Consider the following 16,487-nt stretch of genomic DNA (forward strand, 5'->3'; position numbering starts at 1 on the left):
TTGGGAGGGTTATTGGCTGGAACAAATGTCTGGAGTGGAGCCGAGGATGGAGCATGGAGTCATAATGAGCGCCATTATTGAAACACCACTGCTCTAACATTTAAGAGAACTAGCTTTTGTCAGTGCACAAATGTAATATTGATTCTTTCTCATGGAATTACAAAAATGTTCAAAATGTTAAACTGGGTAAATGACAAATACGCTTCTATGAACAGTAAGCTCACTGCAAGATACTTGTGTACTGTTGGTGTGTGCAGAGATAATATGGATTTCCTGCTTGTTCAGTGACCACTCACAAAAATGTTCTGTATAATACAACAAAAGTGTGAGTCAATGAGTTTTCAAGCCACAGGCAAGGCCTACCATAGTTGTGACAAGTCTATTTTGACGACCGCAACAGCTGAAGATGACAGACTGCACTCCACGCCTCTTTTCAAATAACTGCCTGGTCTATAAAACCAAGTATTTGTCAAATACCTGCAAGCGATTCATTTCAGCACAGATTTATGCATTGCTATATAATCATTGCTAGAGGATGGAACTGATTTAGTTTTAATTATGGAGCGGAAAAGCACAACAGTTTCATATACAAGTGCCTGTTCATTCACACCTTTGTTCTGACAAACACGCTTTGTTTTTTCATGCTAATGCAGCTTCAAATGATAGCTGGCAGGATTATCCTCAGTATGTGAAAAATGCTTCTCTCTCAGTCTCTGCCTGCCTGTTTTTCATGCATGCAACCTTCCGCTACCTAGCTCTCTCTTCTTTGCTTGATTTACCTGGTAGTGGAGCAGAAAACTAGGTCTGACTCTGCATGGCATGCATGTATTGTGGGGCGCCTCTGTCTCTGGATTATTGACGTGCTTTCATAAGTGGGATTGGGGCCTGAAAAGAGACATTCTTGCTTACAATAGCTTCAGTGTGCAGCGTTAGGCTGAATGGGCCATGGTGTATCAGAGAGACTTGTCAGGCTGTAATCAATGCAAACAGGATGAAAAGCCTTATCAAAAGAGACAAATGCAGAAATGAACACTGTGGCCAAATGAAAACAATAGTAAGAAAGATGGAGGCTCTGGCAGTTGGCCCTGACTTGTTGTACTGTATGTGGAGTGTGTGTGTGTGTGTGTGTGTGTCTGTGTGTGTTTGTGTGTGAGAACGAGGGAGAGAAATCGAGCCAATGAGCACTTAGAAATTCTCATTCTGTTCCAGTGAAAGTAATATCTTCAGTACAGGAGCCGTGGCATAACCATGCTGATTCACACACCCCTCGCAGAAGCAGCATATATTAGATGCTAATGTGCAGGTAATAGTTGATATATATCCATATAAAAGGACTCAGTGCTTGTGGATATGTGAGTGTTAATCCAACACTTTGATTTGGGAGCTGCCAGAGATGATGGGTAAAGAAAAGCTTTAGGGATTCTCCTCCCAATCCAATCTGCATCTGTACTGATGGATTCACTATAATCTCACCATAAAGAAGAAAGGGATTCCACACGAGAACCTGTGGCACATAAGCCTGTTGAGAACTCAGCTGGCTGTCACAGTGTGTGTGAGTGTATATAAGCCTGTTTTGAGCACAGCCGAGAGAGAGAGAGAGAGAGAGAGAGAGTGTGTGTGTGTGTGTGTGTGTGTTTGGAGAGAGTGTTATATGTTCATAAGCCTGTTTGGGACACAGCTGCCTATCACAGCTATTTGAAAAGCTCCGGGGGTAAGCCATAGGGGCATGAGAGCTCTCTTGAAAAAACTTGGCAGTCATATACTTTACAGAGTTTTTCTCCATGTTGTCTAAGGATCAATAGCTATGTCCACTCTTAGCTTCAGAGACAGGTTAAGTACACATTTCAAGAGAATCTGGATTATTTTGCAAGGGTAAAAACCTTTATGGGGCCTCTTTGTGTATGTTAGACTCTCAGTAAAAATAGAGTAATGGAGAACATTTTAGCATCCATAAGAGCCTGACATTTCATTGGTTATTGGAGAATGAATGCTGTTTTATCTCTCTAAATGTTCACACGAACTGTAGTTTAGCAACAGCCACTGTTAGCATTATTACACAAACAGCACTAATGATTTTATACAACAGCTCATTACAGCTAATATTTTGTATTATTGATGTACTATTGATATACTATTTGTTTTTATGTTATATTTAAATATATCAATTAAAATTGAGTTTTTATGACTTTAATTTGTCTATAGTTAAAAAAAAATATTACACTACACTAAAATAAGTTTAATCTTATAACAAAACTAATAATAATAAACTAAATAATAAACTAATACATTTTTATATTTAAATTAAATTAAACTTTATTTCAAGTAACAGGTTTTTTTTTTTTTTTTTTTTTTTTTTTACAGTTTTAGGTATTATACTGGCCCTGATATAGAGATTTTAGACACAGTACTGTCAATGCAAAAATTTCCAAATGAATCTACAGAAGCCACTGTTCACATCTAAGCAACATACAGTAGCTGCGAATGAATCTGTGTTTTTGAACAAATTGGTTAAGTGATGACTCTTTAGTTAAAAGAGTCACTTGTTTCATTCCTTAATGAATCAGGGCATTTGAATGAATTAGTTAAATGAATGAATCAGTGACTCACTCATAAGCCATCTATTGGTGAAGTGATGTAACCTGCAAAAATCTAAAAAAATCTAAAATCTCTACCACTAATGGACAGACTAGTACATTAGTGTCTGTCTGGAACACTCAAACAAACACTGAGTGATAGAAATGGTTATAAGGAACTTATATTATTTTTGATCATTTGTTAATATGTCTGTTTTATATTTTTTACATTTAAAATGAAATAGTAAATGCAATAGCTGTTTATTGGGTGCAGGAGAAACAGCAATGGAGTGACATCAAAAGAAGCAAGTGAGTCTGGAGTTCTTCACTTATTTTTGGTGATTGAGACACAAGTGGATAGGGCTTTAAAAGCAGGTCAACAAAGTGGCCAGGTGCTGCACACAGAGTGTGAAAGCTTGGGGGGATGAAAAGTCAAGCACCTCCTCAACACTGCCAGTATCTGTACTGCCAACCAAGCTATCATCTGACAGAGAGAGCAGTGGATGAGATGAAATATTGCTGACTCTACACCTACACACACAGACACCCACAGATACACTTGTTAATGCTCACTAGCTGTGGAGAGGCTCTACTGAACACTGTCTCGCATGGTACCTTTCATCAAAAAGTACCTTTTTACAACTGTTTAATGAGAAACTCATAATTTGTTCTAATAATAGAAAGACAATTCCATCCATAACTGACGAGACTGTAAATGTCAGGGTTTGTATGATGAAAAGACCTATCTGTTTCTTTTGTTCCCATTCTCTTTCAGACGCTGTGTGAAGAATTCAACAAATCACAAGCACTCAAAATTCCCTGGGGGAGATACTGTTCTCTAAGGAAGATTTCATGTAACTATTCCCCTATCCAGTGACACACACACACACACACACACAAACACACACATACACACCTGTCTAAAATGCAGTATTGTAGGAGGCCCAGTGTAAAACAAAGGTTATCATCTCAGATCAGGTCTTATGGGAAACACACGACAAAGAGCAGTAGTCCAGCCCAGCCCAGCCCAACCCTGAGGGTCTCATTAGTAAGACACATCTGTGATCAGGTTAGCACACCCAATCTGTCCATGCTATCAGCCCCCAAGCACAACAAACTTAAAGTGAACCTGCATTAAAGATGCTAGTGTTTTTCTTTTTAAATATTGTAATTAAAAGCATTATTTTTAAGGTAAAAGATGTCATATTAAACTAAGATCAGTTGCAAGATATGGGATACCTCTTGCGATAAAAATGACAAACACAAAACACTTCATGATAATAATAATAATTGTTATTATAATTATTACACAAATTATTAAACATAACTTAATTTTTTAAGTTAATTATTAAACTTAATAACTTAAAACTCCTTCACAATAGCTCTTTCACAATGGTTTTATTAAACAACAAACTTTTATTTAATTCTTAGTTTATTTAGTTCCCTGCCTCTTACTCAATTCTATTCCATTATCATCTATAGCACAACCGTATATACAATTTATTTATTTGCAATATTTTTTTTGTTTGTTTGTTTTGTGTGTGTGTGTTGTTGTCTCTGTGAACTGGAAGCTTATGTCACTGAAACAAATTCCTTGTATGCGCAAGCATATTTGGCAATAAAGCTCTTTCTGATTCTGATTCTGATTCTTCTACCCAGAGGTCTGTATATGAGTTTTAGTTTAAGACCAAAAACTAAACTATAGATTATTCTAAAATAATTTTAGCAGTAATTGTTATTATGAAAGGGCCCTTATCTACTTTTCCCACCTGTCATTCCTGTGAAGAGGCTTCAGATTTTTGTCCTTGTCCTTTATTCAGTATTATCTATCATTCAGCAGCTGTCTTCTCCATTATATCATTCTTATTGTCGACCAGCTTACGTCACGTCCTAGTACACATGGTCAGTGTGAATGCAACCCTTTAAATGGTACTGGGAAATAGTTCGCAAAAATCATCCCAGTACTTTATTACTGTACATTTAGTTCTAGAACTAAAGCGGTGCGAAAGGTCCTATAGACTTTCCTTCTCTCTCACACTTGACACTATCAAATACATCACACAAACAGGTTTGCCCTGTGTGGACGTATCATGTACTGTACAACATCTCTTTCTCCCATTTACACAAACACAAGCGGAAGATATTCTTGTCACATCCTTAATCTGAAACTCCTGCGGACCTCTATCAGGCTTTTAACATCTCTTTCTGTTGACTTCACAGAGTGCTGCTACCTTGTTATCTGAATGTCTCCCTGTAGTCCACTTAGCGAAAGGCTAGGGAGCAGCCCAAGGTCCATCTAACTCACGAGAGAGTGCTAACTATTCTGCTGCTGCAATTCTCTCTTTCTTTATCTGTCTCATAGATAGTAACACATTTCAGAAACTCTTGGACAAACTCCATCGGTGTGTAGCCAATCATATTGTGAAACTCAGATAAGGTTAAGAGTGAGTTTGGCACTAGTGCAGAAGGACAGAGCTCACTGTCACAGCTCACAACCCACCGTCAGGCCCACATTTCTGCAGGCATTTTTCATAATGGTATTCATAACCTCAGAAGGACTGATGGGGAATAAGAGAAAAATGGATCGATATCTCTTGTTGATGGTACTATTTTGTTTACATTCAGAAGAGGGTGTTTTGGCTTTAGGTCAACGATGTATTGAAATCCTGATACGCTAAACATCTATTTACAAAATATATTCTAAAAATGATAACCTTAGTTTATAAGTTTGAATGTTTATATAACCTTCGAGGGAGATGATTTACTAAATATCTATTCTAACAACATTAAACTTAGTTTATGAGTTCAAATTTTTATATATCCTTTTAGGAAGATCGAAAAATATTTGGCTTTCTGTCCATGAGGAAGGACTAAACACAAAACTCGCAATTTCAAATCGTTTTTCTTAGTTTTCATGCTCACACCAAAATAAGCTACTTTCATTTAGCCAATACATCACAATTCTATCATAAATATCTTTTCATTTTTAATTCAAAATTCTACTTATAATGCATTTTTCCCCTCTTTTAAACATTTTAACTGTTTTAAATTCAGTACAATAATTTTCTAACACCTATGCATTTTTCAAAACTATAATAAATGTTATTTCATTTCTATTACAGTTTTTCTCAGTCGCTTTGGTGCATTTCTCAAATCAAAAGTGAAATTCTCAAAACTACTTGTACAACCTCCACATCATCTAGTCATTTATACACTGCATAAAACCAGTTCGTCATTCTTTTGAACAAGTTGCGATTGCCTTTGTACATTCATGCAATTGATTATGCACATTTATCTGCAGTTTCCTACATTATCAGTTGCTAATGTCATGTTACTCAAAATGTATTATATAGTTTTCTGTCCAATGGTCTTACCCCTCAAAACATCTAGGCATTAGTTCATTGTATAAGTCATTACCGTTTTTCTCAGTCGCTTTGGTGCATTTCTCAAATCAGAAATGAAATTCTCAAAACTATTTGTACAACCTCCACATCATCTAGTCATTTATACACATCATAAAACCAGTTTCTCATTCTTTTGAACAAGTTGCGATTGCTTTTGTACATTCATGCAATGCACATTTATCTGCAGTTTCCTACATTATCAGTTGCTAATGTCATGTTACTCAAAATGTATTATATAGTTTTCTGTGCAATAGTCTTACCCCTCAAAACATCGGGTCTTTAGTTAATCGTATAAGTCATTAAATGCAAAATGGTGAATCTAGTTGTCATAAAGTGTCAAGCTATTTTTTTGCACATTATTATTAGACTGAAATAGCTCAAAGGTTCATCTCATGAATCTTCAGTTGGAAAGCTTATACTGTATAGACAGAGGACAACACAAGAGTTAAAAATTCTGAAAATGGACTTATTTTCATCTTTGTGCCCATATTTATTTTTCCTTTTCTATATCACAATGACATTGTAAAGGTTTTTTTTAATTTTATATTTTTTTGGGTCAGACCACTAGTAAAGTTGTAACTGGGAATTTTATCCAGTCTATTTCAATCAATATCCCGCATACAGTAATGTGTAAATGTGTACTTTTGAAATGGATATATGGCATACATAAGCATATGGCATACTGTTCAATACAGTAACTGTCATCCAAATTGTGCACTGTTATACTGACAACATGACTAAGCATTTTGACTATCTTGTTTGTGTACAATGACACAAAGACTTTTCATTCTGATGGCACTGATGTTTATCAACAGAAATACTTACTTTTGAGAGATGAACTAAAGATTTTGAGTAAGTTACAGGCTTTTGCAGGTAATTCATTGTCTCTTGCCGTTTGTACGAATAGTTTTGACAAATGCACATACTTTTTTTCCAAATATTAATGATTATTTGAGAAATGCACCAAAGCGGCCGAGAAAAACTGTAATCAGTGTTTATATAACATTGAATGCATTTGCATTTATTTTAAATAAACAAAAATCAAAGTAAAAATATAATTATATTTTCACAACAGGTTCACCTTTTCTTCAACACGTTTGTAAGTCATGTTCTCTGGGATATGACGCATTTGGAACTGCTGCTGTTTCCAGGGATCTGTTATTATAACAAGAGATTTTCCTCAGGGATCAATGAAGTTCTACCGTATCCTGTTCTAATGATGCTACAGAGAATAAACACGACCTCATTGTGGTGAGAAACATGATTATGTAAAGATTGAAACAAAATAGATTATTGAAAAAGTATTACATTTCTTTGTTCCTTTATTTCTTGCAGTACCTTGAAGAGTACAAACTCTTCAGTTGCTAACAACATGGTTGTGATGTTTTTTTTTCTAACCTCCACTGCCTGCTTCATAAATGACCATGAACTCTGCCTGAGTGCTTTAAGAAAGCCCAAGCCATGGGCCGTCTTGACCTAATGAACGCTGCTGGAATAAAGCAGCTGTGCTGTATCTAATACTCAGGTCTTAAGTGGTTTGTCCCCTCCTGTGAGGTGATGGTGTTTCTGGGAATACAAAATGCTGTCTCTGTACTTCTCTATCAATGCTTTTGCTTTATTCAACTCACGTAAAGCACTGCATTTTCCTTCTTCTTTCCTTCTCTCTCAGCAGAAAGCTTTTAAGTCTGTGTATAGTTTGCCACTGGCACTGAAAAGTGATAAGTGTACCATAACCTGTTGCTTTTAGTGATTACCTTCCATTTGCATTATTTATACAGTAAAATCCTTTCGGTTGCTTTTTAAAGCATTATGTTAACAAGAGGAAAGAGTCACAGGAGCCACAGTTCACTACCACAATAAAGAATTGATCTGAGCAGGATGGGCTGCTTTTAACCTTCCTTTTTAAAGGCTCCATTAATGTACTCACAGAGAAGAGTGGCACTCCCAGCATGCACTAGTGTTAATGGTGCTGTGAAAGAGGCCTGGGCGAACAGTCTGGAATGTGCGTCACTGACAGCCTACAACCTACAGGGTGTGAAATTTCTCTCTCAAACACACACGAACACAAAACCAACTACACACACTCGCACACCCACAAACACAAATAACTTGACAGCATGAGGTGGAGTGACTGGTTGCCATCACAAGCAGGGAGAATAGGAAATGGTTTCAAAGGTGAATTCAGGCAACCAGATCCTGCAAACAGTCAAAACAAGTGAAGGTAAACATCACAGGCATTTTGTGTAAACCACAGTTGATGGATTTGAATTGTACACTTCCTTTCATTATAATGAAGGGCGGTGGATTTCACATTAGGGCGTAGCCAGTGTTAATTCACAACGGTTTTCTGCTAAAGTCACCCACAAATATCTGAGGACATGCGAACAAAGAACAAGATCACAGGCATAAAATGAGATTTGCATTTACACTGCTGAGGTAAGCATGGACGCAGACTGACGTGTGAGGAAAATGTTTGTATAGATTTGAGTAATGTCAGTTGCGATGTTTATGTAATCTGTAGATCAGAAAGGTCTATGACAGTGAACTGCAAAATTCCCTCTAGGGTTATACATCAATTAAAAGGTGTCATATTACAATTTAATTGAAGTTGGAAGCATGATGCGTAATAATAATTTGAATTGAAATGTAAAAAAAAAATGTAAAAAAAAAAAGTTTTTTTAGTTTTTTTAAACTAAATTTTTTTTTTTTTTTTTTGGCCGGTTAAATTGGACAGAGACAGATTCTTTATCCAGTCATTCCAATTCAAATTCTCCTGAGAAAAATTTTTAATGTTGGTTTAATTTGTTTATAGGCCTTACACACAGAAAGAAACAATATAAAGTCAGAATGGATGGGTGGGCGGACGGACAGACAGACGGATAGACAGATAGACAGATAGATAGATAGATAGATAGATAGATAGATAGATAGATAGATAGATAGATAGATAGATAGATAGATAGATAGATAGACATCTAACAAAACAGATAAAGATAAACTGATTTTTGAACATAAAAGTACTTCTATGCTTAGCACATCTTCCTTCAAGGCAGAAGGTGTTCAGCTTATGCAGAGAGGCGCAGAGCAATCAGACAGCCTGTGACTGCGAATGTGAAAACTAGAGTATCCGTTGGGATGGAGGATAACAATTAAAGAGCGTCTGTCAGAGTCAAGCACCCCCTCTCAGCCTTTTTACCATTAATTGGGTTGCAGGGAGGCTGAGGGCGGGCAGGTTCAAGAGGCTTCATGTGAATGACAGAGCCACTCAGGGCCCTCTTCAGAAACCATCCAGAGCAGATGAGTTTCTGACAAAACGTGATCGACAGCACACGGTAACAGCTGAGGGGACCCACCCCCCCTCCCCCCATGCCCATACAAATACACTTTCTCATTCACAGGTACAGCAGTCTGCCATCAGTGTTCATTTGCAGAGTAATGAAAATGTAGTTTGGATAATAAAATATTTTCTCAAAGGAAAACAATATTGCTCAGGTTGCTCCTTAGGTGTTCAGCTGGTTCATATAAGTATTGTTTTACTTTTATCTTAAATAAATTCTGATGGATGGGTGTAGAGATGGAATGTGAATAGTAAGAATTTCATGTGAAATGTTTGAGTTACGACAGAAACTCATTTTGGGGCCTATTTTGCTTTCAGTTTAATCTTATTGTAATGGATTACACTTCCTAATCGTCGGGAAGAAGGAGGCGGGAACCGGCGGACAATCAAAATGAAACTTTAATTACAAAACAAACACAAAACAGCGCACCAGCCCCTCACGGACGACTGGTGCGCGCAAATAAAAACCAAAACACAACTAAAAGCCCAGGCCTGGTCCTCTCTCGTCCTTCACTGTCGTCGCTCCAGTTTTATATCCTTCCATCTCCTCCGTGGGCCTCGAGACCGGTGGGTCGAACAGGTGTAGCTCATCTCCAATCACTCCACCGGCCTCGCTCCCATGTCCCTCGGCCCCGCCCCACTCGTCACATACCCCCATCGCCCCTCGCAGGCCGGGGGGTACTCCCGAGACTGCGCTCTACTCCCCCCCCCCCTCCCTCCGGGGGGGGGGACCGCTTATGGGGACCTGCGGGAACCTGGGGGTAGGACAGACGAGGCGAGAGAAAAGGAGATGGAAGGAGGAGCGACAGAGACGAGAGAGGGGAGAGAGGAGAAAAAAAAAAAAAAAATTCCGGTTCCCAGACGCACTGCTGCTCGGCCCTCCACCGGCTGGGCGATCTCCTCCGCGGTGCCTGGCGGTGGCACTGGACGGCCCTCGGCGGACGGCACGACACTCCTCCGCCGCCCGGTGGACGGCGACGGCTCCTCCGGTTTTGGGCAGCCGGCAGGAGTCCCCCGTTCCCTGCTCTTCCGGATACCTTCACGGAGGCAGCAGGCTCCAGCCCCCTGGCGAACGGCGCCGACTCCTCCGCTCCCTCACGGACGGCAGCCGTCCCTCCTTATCGTGGGCGGTCGGCAGCGAGCTCGCCCGTCCCCGGCAACTCGCTCCAGTCCACCGCCTCGAGCGTCCATGGCGGCATCCTCCTCGCCTGCTCGATGGCACCGCGGATTCACCACAGCGGCGAGGGATCTTCAGCAGCGCGTCCCTCCTTCTCCCGGGTTTCGGCACCACTGTAATGGATTACACTTCCTAATCGTCGGGAAGAAGGGGGCGGGAACCGGCGATCAAAATCAATCAAAATGAAACTTTAATTACAAAACAAACACAAAACAGCGCACCAGCCCCTCACGGACGACTGGTGCGCGCAAATAAAAACCAAAACACAACTAAAAGCCCAGGCCTGGTCCTCTCTCTCCTCCTTCACTGTCGTCGCTCCAGTTTTATATCCTTCCATCTCCTCCGTGGGCCTCGAGACCGGTGGGTCGAACAGGTGTAGCTCATCTCCCATCACTCCACCGGCCTCGCTCCCATGTCCCTCGGCCCCGCCCCACTCGTCACACTTACGTATATATATAGAGAATAAATAATATGATATAAAGAATAAATTGTCATTATTTACTCAACCTCATGTTTCTCATGTCATGCCAATATGACTTTCTATCTTCTGTGGAACAACAAAATATTCCATCATATATTTTTGTTAATACAGTGAAAGTTAATTGAGTCCAATGTTGTTTTGGGGCCCCACTGACTTTCATTGTATGGACAAAATCAGTTTAAATGGTCTTTAAAATATATTTTGTTCTACAGAAGTCGGGAAGTCATATGAGTTTTGAATGACAAAAAGGCAACATGAATTTATTCTCCTTCAAACCATATGCACATCAGGCAGAAACATTTAAAGTCTAGTATTTCATATGCAATATGTGAACTGCTTTTTCATGTGGAGAAAGCAAAACAAACACTTGAGTTTCTATAGCCCTGCTATAGACAATGAGCAAAGCAGAGGGTGAGAAAGGAAGTTAAGAGCACTTGTAAAGAAGCCATGAGTGTCAGCAGTGGGGATGTGACTTATCAGTTTAGTGCTAAATGGGTTCAGTGTCCACTATCACCTCTTAAGACCTCGGACCAAATGCTTGAGGCTACAAAAGCTGAAGACTGCAGTCTATTAAAGTCTGGAAAACAAAAAATGGCTTATTCTAAATAAAATTACATGTTCCATTAATCAATATGGTTTAGACGTGTAAATCCGGCCTGTTCCCTTTGACACATACACAGAGTGTTCTGGTCACTATGTACTTCACACACTTTCTGGAAGGAGCGGCGAGGAGACAGGAGCAGGCGGGCATGTCGTGACAATACACACCACTGTTTTTTCCTGTTGAACACAAAGGCTATCTGTCACTGCAGGACCCTTCTGACTCACTCCTCCTAGATGCTGATTTCATGACCTTCCCAGAAAAAAGAAAAAAAAATGAAAGAAAAGAAAAAAATGCTTCCCCTCTGGTCCTCACTGCAACTTAAATCCCCCTCCAGGCGAAATTGACTTCACACAAGTACTGCCATGCTCACTGAATGACACAGTCTCTCTAAAAATATCCCCTTCACTGGCAATAGATTGCTGTTGAGCTCTATTTCCTGTCAGAACACACTCGACTAGATGATGAGATGGAGGGAAGGAGAGAGATGAAGGGAAAGAGTGAGAGTGAAGGCACAGAACTGCTTCAGACACTGAGTTATCAAAAAGCACAGAGCAGAGGTTGCGATACACATCAAATGCACCTCAGGCTCCCTCTTATCATGCACACATTAAAACCCACAGTCCCTCTTACACATCCTAATAAACACAAACACACACCTCAAAAACACATCGTGCTGGTTTAACAATCATGAAAGCTCAACACACACACACACACACACAGAGGTGTGTGCAAGCTCAGAGCAGTCAGTTACTCTGATTAGCACTGATTAACCTCCTCACGGATCATGAAGTCTGCCGGGGCCTGGTACAAGATTCATCGATCGTAACACTCAGCTGTTTCTTCCAGACCAAAAACCTCATAATCATCTTTTTATGATCTTACACACAAGAGAGAGAAAGCGATTAGCCAAATCAACAGAGATTAATGCGCTAACCGTGTGTGTCTGTGTGTGTGGTAAAATCCATTAGTCTTCTTTTCCAAAGAAGATTAAAAATGGACTTTCTTTTAATTCTCTAATTATCGGACTGCTCCATGTTGATGTATTTCCAACAAGCTCTCAAGCAATTATTATGAGTACGGCTGATGGCAAGTGAAAAACAAATAGCATATTTAACTGCCACTAATGGCTTAAATAACTGTACAATTAGGTCCCAGTGAAGTTATTTCGTATTTATCCAGTTCAAACTAAAACAATCAGAGAAAGCATTTCACAGCAGTCTTCAAGGTCATTCTTGTTAAACTGCAACCCTTTGAAAGGATTGTATCTATTACACCTGTGTCCAGTTCACATTTCTCTCATGTGGATAGCCAGGAAACAGTTGGGTGTGTTTTTTAATTTAAGACGTTTTTTGCCAAGTGGCTCTGTGAGTCACACACCATAATGTCACGAGGCCTGCACATCGCCGTGTGAGTTTCCTTTCTGATGGTGTGAATCCAGACCTCTGTGTGATTTAGGGCAAAACTCCCCAGGAAGAACTATATGGACTAAATGACTAACATGTGGTGTTACCCTACCCTTTTCACTCCTGTCTTCAGCCATCTGTCCTCCCCCGCCCAAAAAGTGATCCTTGTCTTTTTTATGTAGTCAAAGAGTTCAGGCCAAACAGGATTTCTGGTACCATAGAATGCCACAGTGATCATGAGAACATGACATCATGAAAACACTTTGGCATTTGGCAGATGTTCCATTAACTAGTCCCATGCAGCATTTTTTTTTTTTTAAAAAAACACAATTTAATATCAGTGATGTATATATTGCTTGCAAAATATATTTTATGTAAGAATACACTGGTCATTTTTAAAAGCCGTCACTGAAGAAAGTTGTTATTTTAGAACTAGCTGTAGCAAATTCAAATACCATAAGCAAGGTGCCATTGTCTTTTACTAATCTGAATTGTCATTTTACACTTTCTCATTCACAGGTACAGCAGTCTGCCATCAGTGTTCATTTGCAGAGTAATGAAAATGTAGTTTGGATAATAAAATAATTTCTCAAAGGAAAACAATATTTGCTCAGGTTGCTCCTTAGGTTTTTAGCTGGTTCATATAAGTATTGTTTTATCTTAAATTAATTCTGATGGATGGGTGTAGAGATGGAATGTGAATAGTAAGAATTTCATGTGAAATGTTTGAGTTACGACAGAAACTCATTTTGGGGTCTATTTTGCTTTCAGTTTAATCTTACGTATATATATATATATATATATATATATATATATATATATATATATATATATATATATAAGCATTTAAAAGAATAAATTGTCATTATTTACTCAACCTCATGTTTCTCATGTCATGCCAATATGACTTTCTATCTTCTGTGGAACAACAAAATAAGATACTTAAAAAAAATTCCATCATATGTTTTTGTTAATACAGTGAAAGTTCAGGCCAAACAGGATTTCTGGTACCATAGAATGCCAAAGTGATCATGAGAACATGACATCATGAAAACACTTTGGCATTTGGCAGATGTTCCATTAACTAGTCCCATGCAGCATTTTTTTTTTAAAAACACAATTTAATATCAGTGATGTATATATTGCTTGCAAAATATATTTATGTAAGAATACACTGGTCATTTTTAAAAGCCGTCAATGAAGAAAGTTGTTATTTTAGAACTAGCTGTAGCAAATTCAAATACCATAAGCAAGGTGCCATTGTCTTTTACTAATCTGAATTGTCATTTTACTAAACAGTGACCCCTTAGGAAGAGATCACAAACAGATATCAATCCATATTTCTGCGCAAAGTGACAAATCTCTTCACAGGGAAATAATTATGGAAATTGACCAAAAGAAAAAAAAAAGTTTTCTATGATTATTATTTATTGAAGAGAAATAGATTTTCAGCAGAGGGAGTTTCGTATCTTTGTCAGCATTTTGAGCTACACATTAAAAATTTATTGTTTTCCATTTTGTCATACCTGTATGCAGAGGGCAATGCCGAAAACCTCAGCAAAAACTGTTTTGCAGGACTGTTCGTAAGACGGTCATCACACTTTTATTTTTTTACACACATTTGTATTATTTTCACCCATTAAAATACTATTATAATTATCTATATCTATATAATCTAATATTAAAGTGATAGTTCACCCAAAATTGAAAATTCGTTTCAAGACCCTCGTTCATCTTTGGAACACAAATTAAGATATTTTTGATGAAATCTGAGAGCTTTCTGACCCCCCATAGGCATAAATGCAACTACCATGTTCACAGCATAGACAGTAATAAAGACATCGTTAAAAAATAGTCAATGTGATTTCAGTGTTGCAAAGAAACAAAATTTATGACTTTATTAATAGAAAAATCCTCCTGGTTCAGTCTGCCACCATCATTGAGAGTACAGGTTTTACTGGTTTGGAGCAACATGAGGGAGGGTAATTAATAGGAAGAATTTTTCTGTTAACTATCCCTTTAATATTTTATACAGCTAGTAAGATTGACCAGTACAGTGTTCCTCTATAGCAGTGATCAGCAACCTTTTCGGCATGACGTGCCATTTTTTATTTTTATGGTTAACCACTGTGCCAAGTGTGCACAGCCCCCCCCCCCCCCACCCCGATATAATTCTGTATTTAAACGGTACATACACAATTTTTTATTATACGATAAAAAAAAGTTTTTTTTAACGTTTAATCAACGTTAATGCACTGCTTTAATTGATGAACGTGCACACACAGACACACACACACACACAACACACACCACTCGCACACAGAGATCTGAGATCGTGCTGTGCAAAAAGTAGCATTCAGAAGCTCATAAACCTATGAGTGTTGTCACGCTACTTTTATTAATCGATACTGAATCGCTACATTATATTTCTCAACAACAAAGGGGCAAAATCGCTTCATTGTCTGCAGAGAGAGACAATTTACCCCCCCACTTTCTTTCTCTCAAAATGGCCATATTTCAGAAAATTTTTCATCACTGGATATAGCTTTAGGTCATTTAACATTTCTATGGTAAAACGTATTATTAAAAGTTGACTAATGTTAATTGATTTGCAGCTTCATCTTACCTCACTCTCTTTAACGTTAAACTGACGCTTCGCGCTCTGCTTCTGTGAACAGTAAACCCCGCCTACTTTGATCTGATTGGCCATCTCAGTCATTTTGACATTGACGAGTGCTGTTAGACCGAGGCTTTGATCTGAAGCACCTATGCAGTGTTTGCACGTGCATCCATGCAAGTTAATTCTCACACTTTAATAGTATTTGTAGCTCCTAACAGGCTGTGTGACTATGAGAAGTTATTACATCAAACTGTACGTCATTATACAGTTTTCCTTATTGCTTGCGTGCCAGCGATTATCCCTCTGCGTGCCACTGTTGGCACGCGTGCCGTAGGTTGCCAACCCCTGCTCTATAGGGTAAAATAATGATGCAGCAAGGTTGGAGATTCTGTTGTATGTAGACTCTCATCCAGGACCATCACTGTCCTGCAAAATTTCATTCAGGACCATCTGTAGTTTCATGTTTGTTTGTTTTTTATAATTAAAGGTGGGAACTGAGCACCCAAAGGTGGATATATCCTCATCAAAGTAAAACCAAACCTTATATCATCTATAATAGCAGTGATTTTTTTACCCCCGTTATACTGGAACAAAACTTAGCAATTTAACAACACATCTGGGAAGGAAAAAAAAGTTTTATGTCAGGATTGTGTTATTTTATTGCACAGTTGATTGATGGGTTCTGGAAAAAAAGAGTAGGGAAAAATCAATCAGTAGATCTTCTGTTTGACAAGATAGATATGTTTTTCCTGACAGAGCTGACTGCAGTCCTCACACACAGGACTTCCTAATAGTCTCAGAGCAGGAGTTGTCCTGGTAACATACAGGTAGGTGTCTAGAGTCCTGACGGTTGTGTCACATGAGACAGAGAGAGCAGTTCTGCACTCA

This window comes from Carassius carassius, chromosome 3 (assembly GCF_963082965.1).
Source record: "Carassius carassius chromosome 3, fCarCar2.1, whole genome shotgun sequence".
Classification (NCBI taxonomy): domain Eukaryota; kingdom Metazoa; phylum Chordata; class Actinopteri; order Cypriniformes; family Cyprinidae; genus Carassius; species Carassius carassius.